General features: G+C 46.1%; 1 protein-coding gene and 1 non-coding gene across 8 annotated transcripts in view; both read right to left on the bottom strand.

The window, feature by feature from the left end:
* LOC135897804 (uncharacterized) overlaps positions 1-12,519 on the bottom strand; it is a 419,017-nt gene that overhangs the window by 240,776 nt on the left and 165,722 nt on the right. The window lies entirely within an intron of this gene.
* Positions 7,576-7,650, bottom strand: TRNAP-CGG (transfer RNA proline (anticodon CGG)). Its single transcript has one exon. It is a non-coding gene; the product is annotated as a tRNA-Pro (tRNA).

Here is a 12,519-nt window from a genome sequence, read left to right as displayed (position 1 = left end):
AACAACCAATTGGCTAAAACAAACGAGAATGTTCCAATAAATGCAAGTGCGTTTTTCGCTGGATGGTAACCGTTAACATTTGCTAGCAGGTGACTGAAAAATAAACATGTAGTCGTGTCAGTGCCCCTCTCTTAAAGAGCATCGTGCTGCTGCTACAAGCACAATATAAAAGAGAAGAAGTATACTGAATAAAGGGAACTAGCAAAGCAACAGCAGAAAAATAAACACTGAAAGTTTGTTAGCACACGCAGAATGGCTTAAGATGCACCACGTGTACGGCTTCAGGTTGCACACGACACAGCTGTGATTGCATACAGGTGCATACACACTAGCTGAAAATGGCATGCCACCATCAAGAAAACCCAGCTGCGGCACAGGGGCTACACCAACTCGCAGCGAGCCGCTGCGGCAGTAACGTGTGTGTAGGTGCAGGATGTTGCGTGCTTTTTCCTCTGTAAGCTGACAGATCGGCACTGTGTCCTTCGTTCTTAATGCGAGTCATGTCTTAAGATGATGACAGTGTCGTTGCTGATCCTAATCATATTGGTGTGCTCACTTGTGTTGCAGTGTCACTGCATTCAAAAGACAAGGAAAATGAGGTACTGGCCTTCGTGTCCTCCTATTGAGGGTCTGTCTCGTCATACAGAATTGGATATGGCACACTGTCCCCTAAAACCTTTTCATTGGGACGTCTCAATTTAGACTTATCATTGTAAAAAACAACCACCAACCATGACAATCAAAACAAGCGTGAATGAGACCAAACCAAGCAAACCAAAACAAGCATGAGCAAGAGCTGATCCTAATCATATTGGTGTGCTCGCTTGTGTTGCAGTGTCACTGCCTTCAAAAGACAAGGAAAATGGGGTACTGGCCTTCATGTCCTTCTATTGAGGGTCTGTCTCGTCATACAGAATTGGATATGGCACACTGTCTCCAAAAACCTTTCCATTGGGACGTCTCGATTTAGACTCATCATTGTAAAAAACAACTACGAACCATGACAATCAAAACAAGCGTGAACGAGACCAAACCGAGCAAACCAAAACAAGCATGAGCAAGAGCTGATGAGAGCAGACGATAATACGAAACTAGCAGTCTGGCTGACACCACATTCGAGTACAAATCAAGCGGTCAAGCGGGACCCATGACACCAGTTTCCTGCGGGCACGTGACTGAAGGGGCCGCTCTCATTGGTCTCGGGCGTTTGTGGCTCGCTTGCTGCAACGGGAAGCTGCAAAAAATCAGCTGAGGATCGATCCCTCCCACAACACGAAAAAGCTGTCGCGAGGCAGCTTTTGCAGCGGCATATAGGGGTCAGAACTCACACAGTCCCCGGGCTGGTATTCCACATAGTTTTGTCGAACATTGTAGTGCCAGCCGTTTGTCCTTTGCCGATTCTTAATGCGCAGATGGGCAAGCTGTGAGGCTTCTTCGGTACGCTGGAGATAGGTGGCAACATCGAGGTTGTCGTCACTGGTGACGTGCGGCAGCATGACGTCTAGCAGCGGATATTTTTTTATTTTATCTATTGATACTGTTAGTGGACTGATACTGATAGTGGACGATCGGCTCCCGAATCCGTGCTGGTTAGAAATAAATATGTTCAAGCTTTCGATATAGTTAAACAAGCTTGTTGATAGGATATGCTCGAACATCTTGCAGAAAGCACATGTAATTGAAATGGGTCTGTAATTTTGAACTCTATGTATCTCCCCACTTTTATGAGCTGGCATGACTCACGCCATTAACCAATGATTTGGTAAATTGTGCTGTTCAAGAGACGCACGGAAAAGTATCAGCAAATGCTTTGCGATCCATTCAGCATATCGTCTCAAGAATTCATTAGGGATGCCATCTGGGCCAGGACTCCTTGCAAATACTTCACAATCCATTCAGCATATCGTCTCAAGAATTCATTAGTGATGCCATCTGGGCCAGGAGACTTTTTCATGTCTAGACCTAAAAGAAGTGAAAGTATAACTTCTACAGTTAAGGTAATGTCTGGCATGTCTGAACGAGCATTAGACATTTTCTCTCTTATTTCTGCAGGCAATGGTAGGGGAGGTTCAAACATGGAATGGAAAAATTCATTGTATATATCAGCAATTTGCGCAAAGTCTGCAATTATACATTAATTGCTGGTAACATACTTCACAACCTCACATGATGGAGCAAAGTGACGCCAAAAACGCTGTGGAGAATCTGTCATAAACTGCGATAAAGTGTGAGAATAGTAATGTTCTTTCGCAGTAGATAATTTTTCCTTTAGTATTATTGAAAGATCTCGAACCTCATTATGATTTTTATTTTTAATTTTCCTTCTATGTTATAATTTCCACTTTAACTGAATGATTTCTCGGTTCACCCAAGGATTTCGCTTTTTCACTTTTTTTTAAATCTTCATTGAAACATAGTTATGCAGACAGTAATTGACAATACCTTTAAACTTATGCCACAACGTATTGACCTCAGCTGCTTCATCAAACGTCTCCAATGCCATCTCCAGGTAATCTAGGATGCTGAGATCATCTGCTGCAGCTAAATTTATTATGTGTATTGCTTCTCAGTGAAGCTTGACAGGCAACACTTTTTTTATGCACAGCAGGAAAAGTTTGTGGTCTGAAAGTCCGTCATGAACAGAAACGGCATGAAGCAATAAAACAATGGTCACCGACCAATAGAAATGCTAAAAAATGATTAAAGCTAAAAGACGTTTCGGCTTCCCTACAGAAGCCTTGTTCACAATGCGATGACGGAAGGTTCATGGAAGCTTATGTATACTTCAGAACGTGACATAAGAGGCATGTGAATGACGGGGGGGAGGGTTCCCTCATTTCGATTGAGCGTGTGACATGTTTTTTGTATCTCCAGCGATTTGAGATACAGCCGCCATTTCAGGTTTCTTTCTTGGCCAATAACTCGAGCGATCCCAGTCAATCTTGTGGCACGTTGCACCCGTGTGCTCGGCAAGGGTATTCGAAACTGTACGTTTCTTTTCGACATCTTTCTGATGCTGCCTCAGTCTCTGTTTGAAGTTGCCCGATTCACCGACGTATGCGTAGTCGCAATCTGCGCAGGGTATCTTATAGACTATGCCAGGAAACGATTCTCTTGGAAGCCTGTCCTTACTGCTAGCGAGTGCTTGCCTCAGCTTACTACGGGCACGTGCGCCACCTCAACGTCATAACTGCGTAAAATGTGAGACAAGGTTTCGCTTATCCCTGGAACGTAAGGTATGGCAGCACGCTTGCTTGGTCGGGGATTAGCCGGACGAGCTGGATTGGACAGACGGTGTTCCACAGCACTCAAAAAGGATGTGGGATAGCCGCTTGCTGAGAGATCTCCTCGCACATGGTCCAAGTCAGTGGAACAACTTTCTGCTGTGGTGCAAATGCGGTTCGTACGATTGAGCAATGAGGCAGGAACCGACCTTTTGTGAGCGCCAGGATGAACGGATTGAAAGTTCAGGTAGCGGCCAGTGTGTGTGTCCTTACGGTATATGCTGAATGAGAGCCGTCCATCGCGTCTGGTGACAAGTACATCTAAAAAAGGGAGTCTGCTGTCGACCTGCGTCTCAACTGTGAATTGGATGGCCTTTTCCTTACTGTTTAGGTGTGCAGTGAACGAATCCAAAGCGCTGCGCCGAATCAGACAAAAACAGTCGTCCACGTAGCGCAGAAAAACTTTCGGCCTAGGACTGAAGGTCGCGAGAGCACGCCTTTCCAGACACTCCATCGTAAGATTGGCAGCAGTAACAGAGATGGATGCTCCCATTGCCATATCGTGGACTTGCCTGTAGAAGACCTTGTCGAAACAGAAGCACGTGTTTCCAAGGCAAAAAGAGAGGAGCCTCTTGAGGTCGGGAACATCAATGGGCGACCTGTCTGGCAAAGTCCTGTCAGATTCTAAAGCAGAAGTGCATGCTTCCAGAGCCATGTCAGTCGGAATTGAGGTAAACAGTAACACCACGTCGAACGAAACCATCACCTCGTCGTCTAGACACGTCACGAACTTTTTTAATAAAGTCGCAGGAGTTGCTCACATGCGTGGAGCTCTTTCCGATGAGTGGAGCCAGAAGCTGGTACAGGTATGCGGACAATTTGTAGAAAGGGGAGCGGGTGTAGTCGACGATTGGACGCAGGGGGACATTAGGCTTGTGAACCTTCGGCAAGCCATAAAGTGCAGGTGCAGCAACGTTATGACAGAGAAGCTTGAAATACAAAGACTTGTGCTCTGGAGCTACGAAGCGGAACACGTCAGCAGGAGAGTGTGGAAGTCCCTCTGAACCTTCAAGGTCGGGTCCCGAGTGAGCCGGATGTAAGTGTCCTGGTCATTAAGCAGGGCCAACATCTTGTTTTTGTAAACAGCCATGTCAATTAGCACTGTTGCATTCCCCTTGTCAGCGGGAAAAATCACGATTTCAGTGTTTGCCTGAAGTCGCTTGACAGCTTTTCGTTCCTCAGTAGAAAGAGGGGAAACAAACTTTCTCCGGTGCAGACCAGAAAAGACACCAATAGCGTGGGTGCGAGCCTCATCACGGCGGGACGGGTCAACTTGGTTAACCACACACTCCACCGCACACACAAGCATTCGGACGTCAGGTGCAGGTGTAACATTGAAATTCAGACCCAGCTCCAAGACCGAGGCCTCAGCTGGGTTGACACTGTGCGAAGAAAGGTTGTACACCATAGTTCGTCTGTTGCACGGCCGGTATGGTCTGGTAAATTCCGAAAGTCTGTCAAGCTTGACACTGTGCACCAACCCAAAACGGCATAATCAGTAATCCTGCTATCTATAAATACAAGTTCGAGCACTGATTGGGTGGTTGGTCCAATTCTAGTTGCTTCCATAACAACCTGCGTAAGGTCTCTGCTAAATACCATGTCAAATAAAGCATCACACTGTTTGGGGTAACAGTATGGGGTAACACAACATCTACCAATCCAGAACATATTCACCTATTACAAAAGAAGTATCTCCGCCACGCATGTAACGCTTCCTACAAAGCATCGACAATTACCTTCTTCAATAATTCTGATGTGATCCCAGCGCACAATCTCTACAGATATCGTCTGAGTCATGTATATAAGCTGTAAATCCATCAAAATATCAGCAACCTGCGTATTCTAGCCCAACTTCAAAGAAAAGCTACAAATTATGTTACAAGACACTTTGAGGATTGGTTAGTCCCAACACCACGTTAAAACTATGGAAAATAATGCCTTAAACATACAATACCAACACTGTTACATTACTACAATTCGGTCCGATTTGATCTTTTTACGTAATCATCCAGGGAACTGAAACTGATGTATACGGCTTCGATGTAATATCTGGTAGCGTTACGTATGTGTGTTTTTGCATTTTTTTTTACATGAAGTGTGAGTGAGACAAATGTCAATGAAGTTATGTATACAGCTATATATATGTACATATATGTATATGTGCATATGTTATGCTGCCTCCCTGCAGAAACAGGGATTGTAGACATGTCAAGCTGTTGAATGATAGCTTTTCATCTACAGTCCCTCATCTGTAAATGTACAGGATGGCAAAAAAGCAATTTCATTTCATTAACAATTTCATTTTAAAAGTTCATGCCGATCTACTGGAATAGTTGGCAAGGAGGTTTGATTGGCTGTAGGAATCCTGATGGCTTTGTTGGTGTTTTGCGACACTGACAGTCTCGGCACATCTCGACATAATGGGCGACATCAGCAGTCAGGCATGGCTGGTAGTACTTTTCTTTTAACTTCATGGGCATACGGGAAACTCTGAAGTGACCTGCTGTTCAATCATTATGCACAGCATGCAAAAACTCTGACCACAGTGATGAGGGCATAACCAGAAGGTAGTTGTCGCAGACTTGGAAGAAGTTCTTCACAAAGATGTTTCGCAAGACAAATGAAAAACATCCATTCCTGAATACCTTTGGGAGACAAAGTCAGTCTTGCCTTCCAAGTACAGTTGAAGCTCGCAATAATGAAATTGCTGGGGAACCTGAAAAATTTCACCCTTACAGGAATTTCGCAGGCACAAGAATGAGACAGAAAAGACAGGGAAATGGCTTGCGAACCAAAACTTTATTGCCAAAAGTTGGTAAGCTCGATTTGCCAAGCCTTCCCTTGCAGCAATATCAACTTTGCGTTCGTGCTGCAAAAAGTGGTCCATTGCTACATCGTCGTCGTGCTCGTCCCCGTCCTACAAATTACTTTCGTCACTACATCATGGCAGGCTTTGAAATGGCTCAACAAGGGAGGGTCTGCCTTAAAATTATTGTGCCCAAGCATGCATGTGAAGTCCGGTGCCTTCTGTTACAAGTACTCTGCCGGGCAGTGGTACTTTGTTGGCACACTTTTCATAAAACCAAGAAAACCACCTTATCACATCACAGCCCCTCTGGAAATGCTGCAGCCATCCCCGTTTTGTTCTTGGCACTTGCACCATTTCGGAGTGAATCTAGAATGGGGGCCTTTTTCAAAATTGTAGACGGTTAGCTGCACACAGTTCCAAATTTGTAAGCATCTCTGTCTTCCTGCCCTTTTCAACCTGAGCAACCATTGCAGCCATATCTTGTAGCATCAAACATTTCATTTCCCCTTTTTGGTTGGAGGCGACATCTTCGCAGACTGGCGATGCAAATGGTCTGATCACTGCACACACAGTTGATGCTCCCTAGCACCAATTGCAGCCACCGACCACACTTCGCAAACAGGATCATGTGTGCAGTACACAAAACACAAAATTCGACAAAGCGCCATCAGCATCTTCACGTGCGGATTTGGATTTGGCTAATCAGCGATTATGGATCAGCAAACCACGCAGGCAGTTCCATTCTGCATTAGCTCGTGACGTGATGGCATGGACTAACAGCCAATGCATGCCCACTGCGAAGTCACCTCCACTTTATATCATCGTCTTTTTCTTTTTTCTTTTTTAACTTATATGAAATTTCTGGTCATAACTCTGTGCAGTACTCACCTGTTGCAAATGATAAACCACAATCATCATCATCGCTGTTGCCTGGTGCAACTGGAACACTGCTGTGTTTTTTGTAAAGAAAAATGATGGTGGCCGTGCAAGCATGCTGTTGTGGTAGGTCAGTTCAGTTTTAGTTCCTTAAAAAATCTTTGCTAGGGGTATTTATATTATGCAATTAAGGGCCCAACCAACGAACTTGAGCAGTTTTTGGACACTTCTAGTGTTACATGAGAAGATAATATGTGGACTTCCGTTGCAGAAAATTTAATTAATGTGGGATTGCTGCCAAAGAAAGTTTTGTTGTCGCAAGATATGAAATACATTGACTTCTATTGACCCTTCTCGTGGCCATCCTGTGGGTTGCTGCCATTTTTGATCACATGGCGATGCGTCCATTGCTTGCCTCAACTGCCTCTGTTGCCTTCATGTTTACATTGCGTGTGTATGATGTAATAGTTCTGCGGAAACATGCAAGGTGGAGAGAAGTAATTAATAAGGGGAAATGAGACGTCGACCCAAACATAGCTAAGTGCTGCAAAGAAAAAATATACGGATTACTCAAAAGAAAAGCCTCGCAGTTAAAGAAAATTTTGTCCTGGTCCGGGACTCGAACCCGGGACCACCGCTTTTCCGGGGCAGCTGCTCTACCATCTGAGCTAACCAGACGGCTAGCAGATGGCAGGGCAAAGTTGAATTTGTCAAAAACTCAAGGCAGAGACAAGACTTTGACATAACAGTTCTGCGAAAACCCGCAAGGTGGAGAGAATTACTAAGGGGAAATGGGGAAACGTTACCTTTGTATCACTTAGCTATATTTGGGTGGACATTTCATTTCCCCTTATTAACTGGGTGTGTATGATGCCGGTGCGGCTTAGCAAACCTTTGTTGCAGGAGATATCGTAGACGGTGACTGGGTGGATGACGCGAAGCTTTGGCCACAGCTTCAGAGAGAATGCAAAAGCACTTTCGGAGCCAATTAAGCTATGTTTCAATGGCACGAGCAGCGTGTATGGTGCTTGTTCTAAAAGCAGAGCTAAATATGTATTTCAAGCTATCCAAACTTACCGCTCCTGGAGGGAATCAGGATTAGTTTGTTCTGCTCTTCCTTCTTTATTTGGCAGATATTTTGTAGTAGTGGCTTGTCACATTTCTGACTCAGTAAATTTCCTCAGTGCAGTCACCATCTGATTATTTCCTGCATAATCACTCACGAGTGTGCTTAGTCGTATAGTGCAGAATATAGGTCGAGGTTTTTTCCAAAACATATTACTAAAAGGTCACCGCTCGACTTATATACCGGTTCTTGGCACAACATGAATAGTCGTCTGGCAACATGTAGGAGTGCAGACCATTTGGCATCCCCATCGTTATCCTCCTTGGTGGCCGACACGGCCTATGCAGTTGGACCGACGCCATCTTCCCTTTTGTGCAGCGATCGTTCCTGGCGTAGCTAATTTTCCCGACAACCCGCAAAATGCGTATGAATACTCGACGTCAGTTCACCGCGGCGTTCAAGAAGAAAGTAATCGAATATGCTGAAATGCATGGGAACATGTCTGCCCAGCGGCAATTCGGCATGTCGGAAAAAAGCGTCCGGTACTGGCGAACGCAGAAAGTCAAGCTGTCTGCCTGCAACGCGCGGAAGACGTCCCTTCACGGGCGCCGCGCGGTGCACCCGGAGCTCAAAGACAAGGTGGCGGATTTCGTCCGCGAGCATCGTGCCAGATCATTGCCAGTGACAGCGGAACTCATCCGCATCAAAGCTATTGAGATCGCCTGAGAATCCGGACTGCCCAAGGAACAATTCAAGGGCTCCATTTATTGGGTTTGTCGCTTCATGCGACGCAAGGGATTTGCACTTCGACGGCGCATATCAATCTGCCAGAAGCTGCCAGAGGCATAGGAGGACAAGCTGGTCGAATTCCAGCGCTATGTTATCCGTCTCCGGCAGCAGCATGGCTACATGTTAGGACAGATCAGCAACGCTGATCTGTCCCAACCTATATTCCGCTTCGACTTATATTCCACATTATATGGCTGGTGTGGTTACATGCCGTCGCCCACCACAGTGTGCGAACGCGGCGCAAAAGAAGTCAAGCTTCTTTCTATGGGGAACGAGCATTCACGCTTCACGGTGATGCTCGCGTGTACTGCAGACGGCAGAAAGCTGCTTCCGTACATAATATTCAAGAGGAAGACGCTGCCGAAAGAGGTTTTCCCGCGGGATGTTGTCGTTCGCGTGAATGAAAAGGGCTATATGGACGAGGCCCTCATGCTCAATTGGATTAAGACCGTTTGGAATCGGCGACCCGGCGCACTCCTGCGGTGTCCGAGCATGCTCGTCTTGGATGCCTTTTGCGGGCACTTGACAGCAGGTATGAAGCAGGCACTCCGCGATGGGAGGACGGAACTCGCCGTCATTCCGGGAGGCATGACCTCAACCCTTCAGCCACTGGACATCGTGCTCAACAAGCCCTTTAAAGACCGTGTCCATGAACAATATAATCAGTGGATGGCCGGCGACAACCCGACAACTCCAACCGGCCGGCTGCGCAGGCCGCCTCTCGCCACTGTGGCCACATGGGTTTCGCAGGCTTGGCGCTCGCTGCCAGATGATATGGTGGTGCGGGCATTCAAGAAGTGTTGCATTAGCAACTCCTTGGACGGCACCGAGCACGACATGTTGTGGGACGCAGCCAGCGAAAAGCAGTCGTCTTCGGACGAGAGTTCAGACAGCTCAGACAAATGAGCAGGTGACGACTCTGGCGGCACCACTAAATAAAACAAAGTCTTGTGCCTTATAATTTTTATGTTGACTTCTTTGCTTCAATGTAAGGGGGTCGACCTATATTCCGCCTCGACCTATATTCCGCATTATACGGTACGATACATTTGTTCTTATGCAAGCAAGGCTTGAAATATAGCTGTTTTGTACATTGTAATCCCTTGTAGCAAAGATGAATTAGTGCTAGTAACTCAATTACTCTTGTGGACCTTCAAGAAACATTCAGCTTCCACCATTTGTGCACTATCGGCCTAGTACGTCATTTATTGTGCGTATATGGTGCACATATATTCAAGTATGCACCCATTCAGTTGATGGCATGTTGGCGATAGAGTGGGCGCTAGTTTTCATGCCAGTTGGGGTAGAGGTGTGTAGATACTGTGTGCGAAATGTACAATGACAACAAGCAAGGCTACTCCTTTTGTCATTGTTTAAGAAGTGGTACTCACTCTTGCCGACATTCTGGGACTGAAGCACTTTCTTTGAAGGCTAGCGATAACACACTGACGGATGAGCAAATTTCTGTATCCTCGAGGAAAGCCATACATCTCGAGGTGCTGGCAACACGTATGGACAGTTGCAACAGCGGTCCACGAAGTTGGCCACACAGATTCATTCCATTCCTTAATATGGCAGTCAGTAGTTTTGCAGCCAACTACTGCACACGTCTTCAATCCACATGATTAAATCCAGCATGATTGGAGCACAAAGCATTAGCAAAAACTCCCTTAAACTTCCGAAAGCTGAACGCACAGAAGCAAGGTCGAAGCGACAATGGTTTCGTATTCGCACACTGTCACTAAGGCTAAGTGTGGCGCACCGCCGAAAGCGCCATCTTGTTCCACTTGAACAAAGTGCTCCGCGAAAAGGGTCAACAGGCATTTGCCGGAGTTTCAAAATTTTTCATTACAGCGAGAATTTCGTTGCCTCAAGGTTTCGTTATCGCGGGTATTGATTGTATACAGTAAGGCTTCTTAGTTCCAGGTCTGCTTGCGGCTGTTCGGCAAAGTCCTTGGAGCTTACTGTTCCCAGGAATGTGTTCTCATCTTGGTCATCTTGTGGAGGGGGGTCGATGGGGGTGTAAAACAGGCATTCGACATGAGAGTTTTTGTGCCCAACCCTGTAGACCATGGTGATGTCTAATTCTTGCAGTCTGAAGCTCCAGCATGCTCGGTGCCCTGAAGGGTTCCTGAACCACTTTTTATCGAAGTCGAGAAATGCATTTGACATTAATATATGCCCTTTCAAAAACACATTGCAGCTAAAGTACTTCAATGCGTTAAGCAGTGCGGGGTCTCACACATGCTCTTGGGACAAAGTAATGACAACAGAGTAGTGCGAACAATCACAAGGGCATTTATTGCACCTTTCATACACTAATGCCTGCAAGCCAAATTACTCTCTCGCAACATGCCGATTGGCACGCGACAAACCAAGGCAGTTCGACTCTTCACAACTGGATAGCGAGCGAATATGTTCGCTTCCATGCAGGACACCAATGCCTAATCGCTTGCATGTACGGTGACACAAACGGTGACACATTCGAGCGATCGTGTTCATCCATTCCAGTATCGTGTTCCTAAGCGTTTCTTGGGGCTGTCCCGCAAGACGTGGATCAGCGAACGTCCAGAGCATCCACATCACTCGCTGACCTCAAGCCAAAGAGAAGGAGCCTACTCCGAGCTGCACCCGACTAACCCTGCCTTTAGGTGGTGTTAGCAGCACAACATTCGCGCCATCTCTTGTAATATGCTGCAACCACACCGATCACAAGAAAAAGCTAGATTACAGGAGATGCGAGAGCCATGAAGAAAAAACAACATCAGGGGACACGTAAGAGTCGAACATCCCAACATCAGCATCGGAGTTATTGACAATCAAAAGTTACTTGCGATATCTCCTTTCCGGTTCTCCCGCTCTTTCTTTAATGTCTTGAACTGTGAAGACTATGACAGAGTGGGGTGCTGTTTGCAACGCTCCGCCTACTGAATGTCACTGCGGCACGCAGTTCAAATTTGCTTTTGGATGTTCACATAGACACCACAACTTCTGAATTTGATGCCTACAATGGTCTGAACTCAGATTGAGCTTAAGTTCATGGTGTCTCATTCCTTTGTTGTGCTGTAGCGTACCATATAGCTATGCATGGCTATTCTAGCACCAAATGACATCAGTAGCACATTTTCTTTTGCAATTATCTCTACGGAAACCACAAAATTTCCAAACATCAAACAAACTTCATCTTCATGTTCACTCATGCGAGTATGTCGGCAATGCACACATCAGCTAAGCGATGGATGCCACACTCTGGACTCTCGTTAAAAGGATTCCTAAAATAATGATCTACAACTATGATGGTGGCACACTTTCAGGGTGTGCAACTCAGCAAGCAGATGACCTGTTCATCAGATGTTGGTGCTTGGGGCCTTGAGTCATGTCGCTCAGTTTAGTCACCACACTCGGAGCATGTGGTTGTCCTGAGCAAGCTGGCTCATTATCGCACGTGTTATCTACGCTACGCTGCAGATGCAGTTACATACAACTGAAGTGGCCAACTATGTGCGTAGCAGGCTTAGAGTTTGAGTGCGCTCATGTGCTCCAGTCTCACCGTGCTATGTGGTACAGAATGGCTCTGTTTTGCACAAGCTTGACCGATGGATAGTAGCCACATCGAAATTGCATATTTTGCCCAATAGCTCAACACAAAGCGAAGTCTGCCAAGGCCTTGTCAAGTCAGGAGCAACCAGGAG

Source organism: Dermacentor albipictus, chromosome 7 (assembly GCF_038994185.2).
Source record: "Dermacentor albipictus isolate Rhodes 1998 colony chromosome 7, USDA_Dalb.pri_finalv2, whole genome shotgun sequence".
In the NCBI taxonomy this organism is placed as follows: Eukaryota; Metazoa; Arthropoda; class Arachnida; order Ixodida; family Ixodidae; genus Dermacentor; species Dermacentor albipictus.
This window is presented reverse-complemented; position numbering and strand designations above follow the sequence as displayed.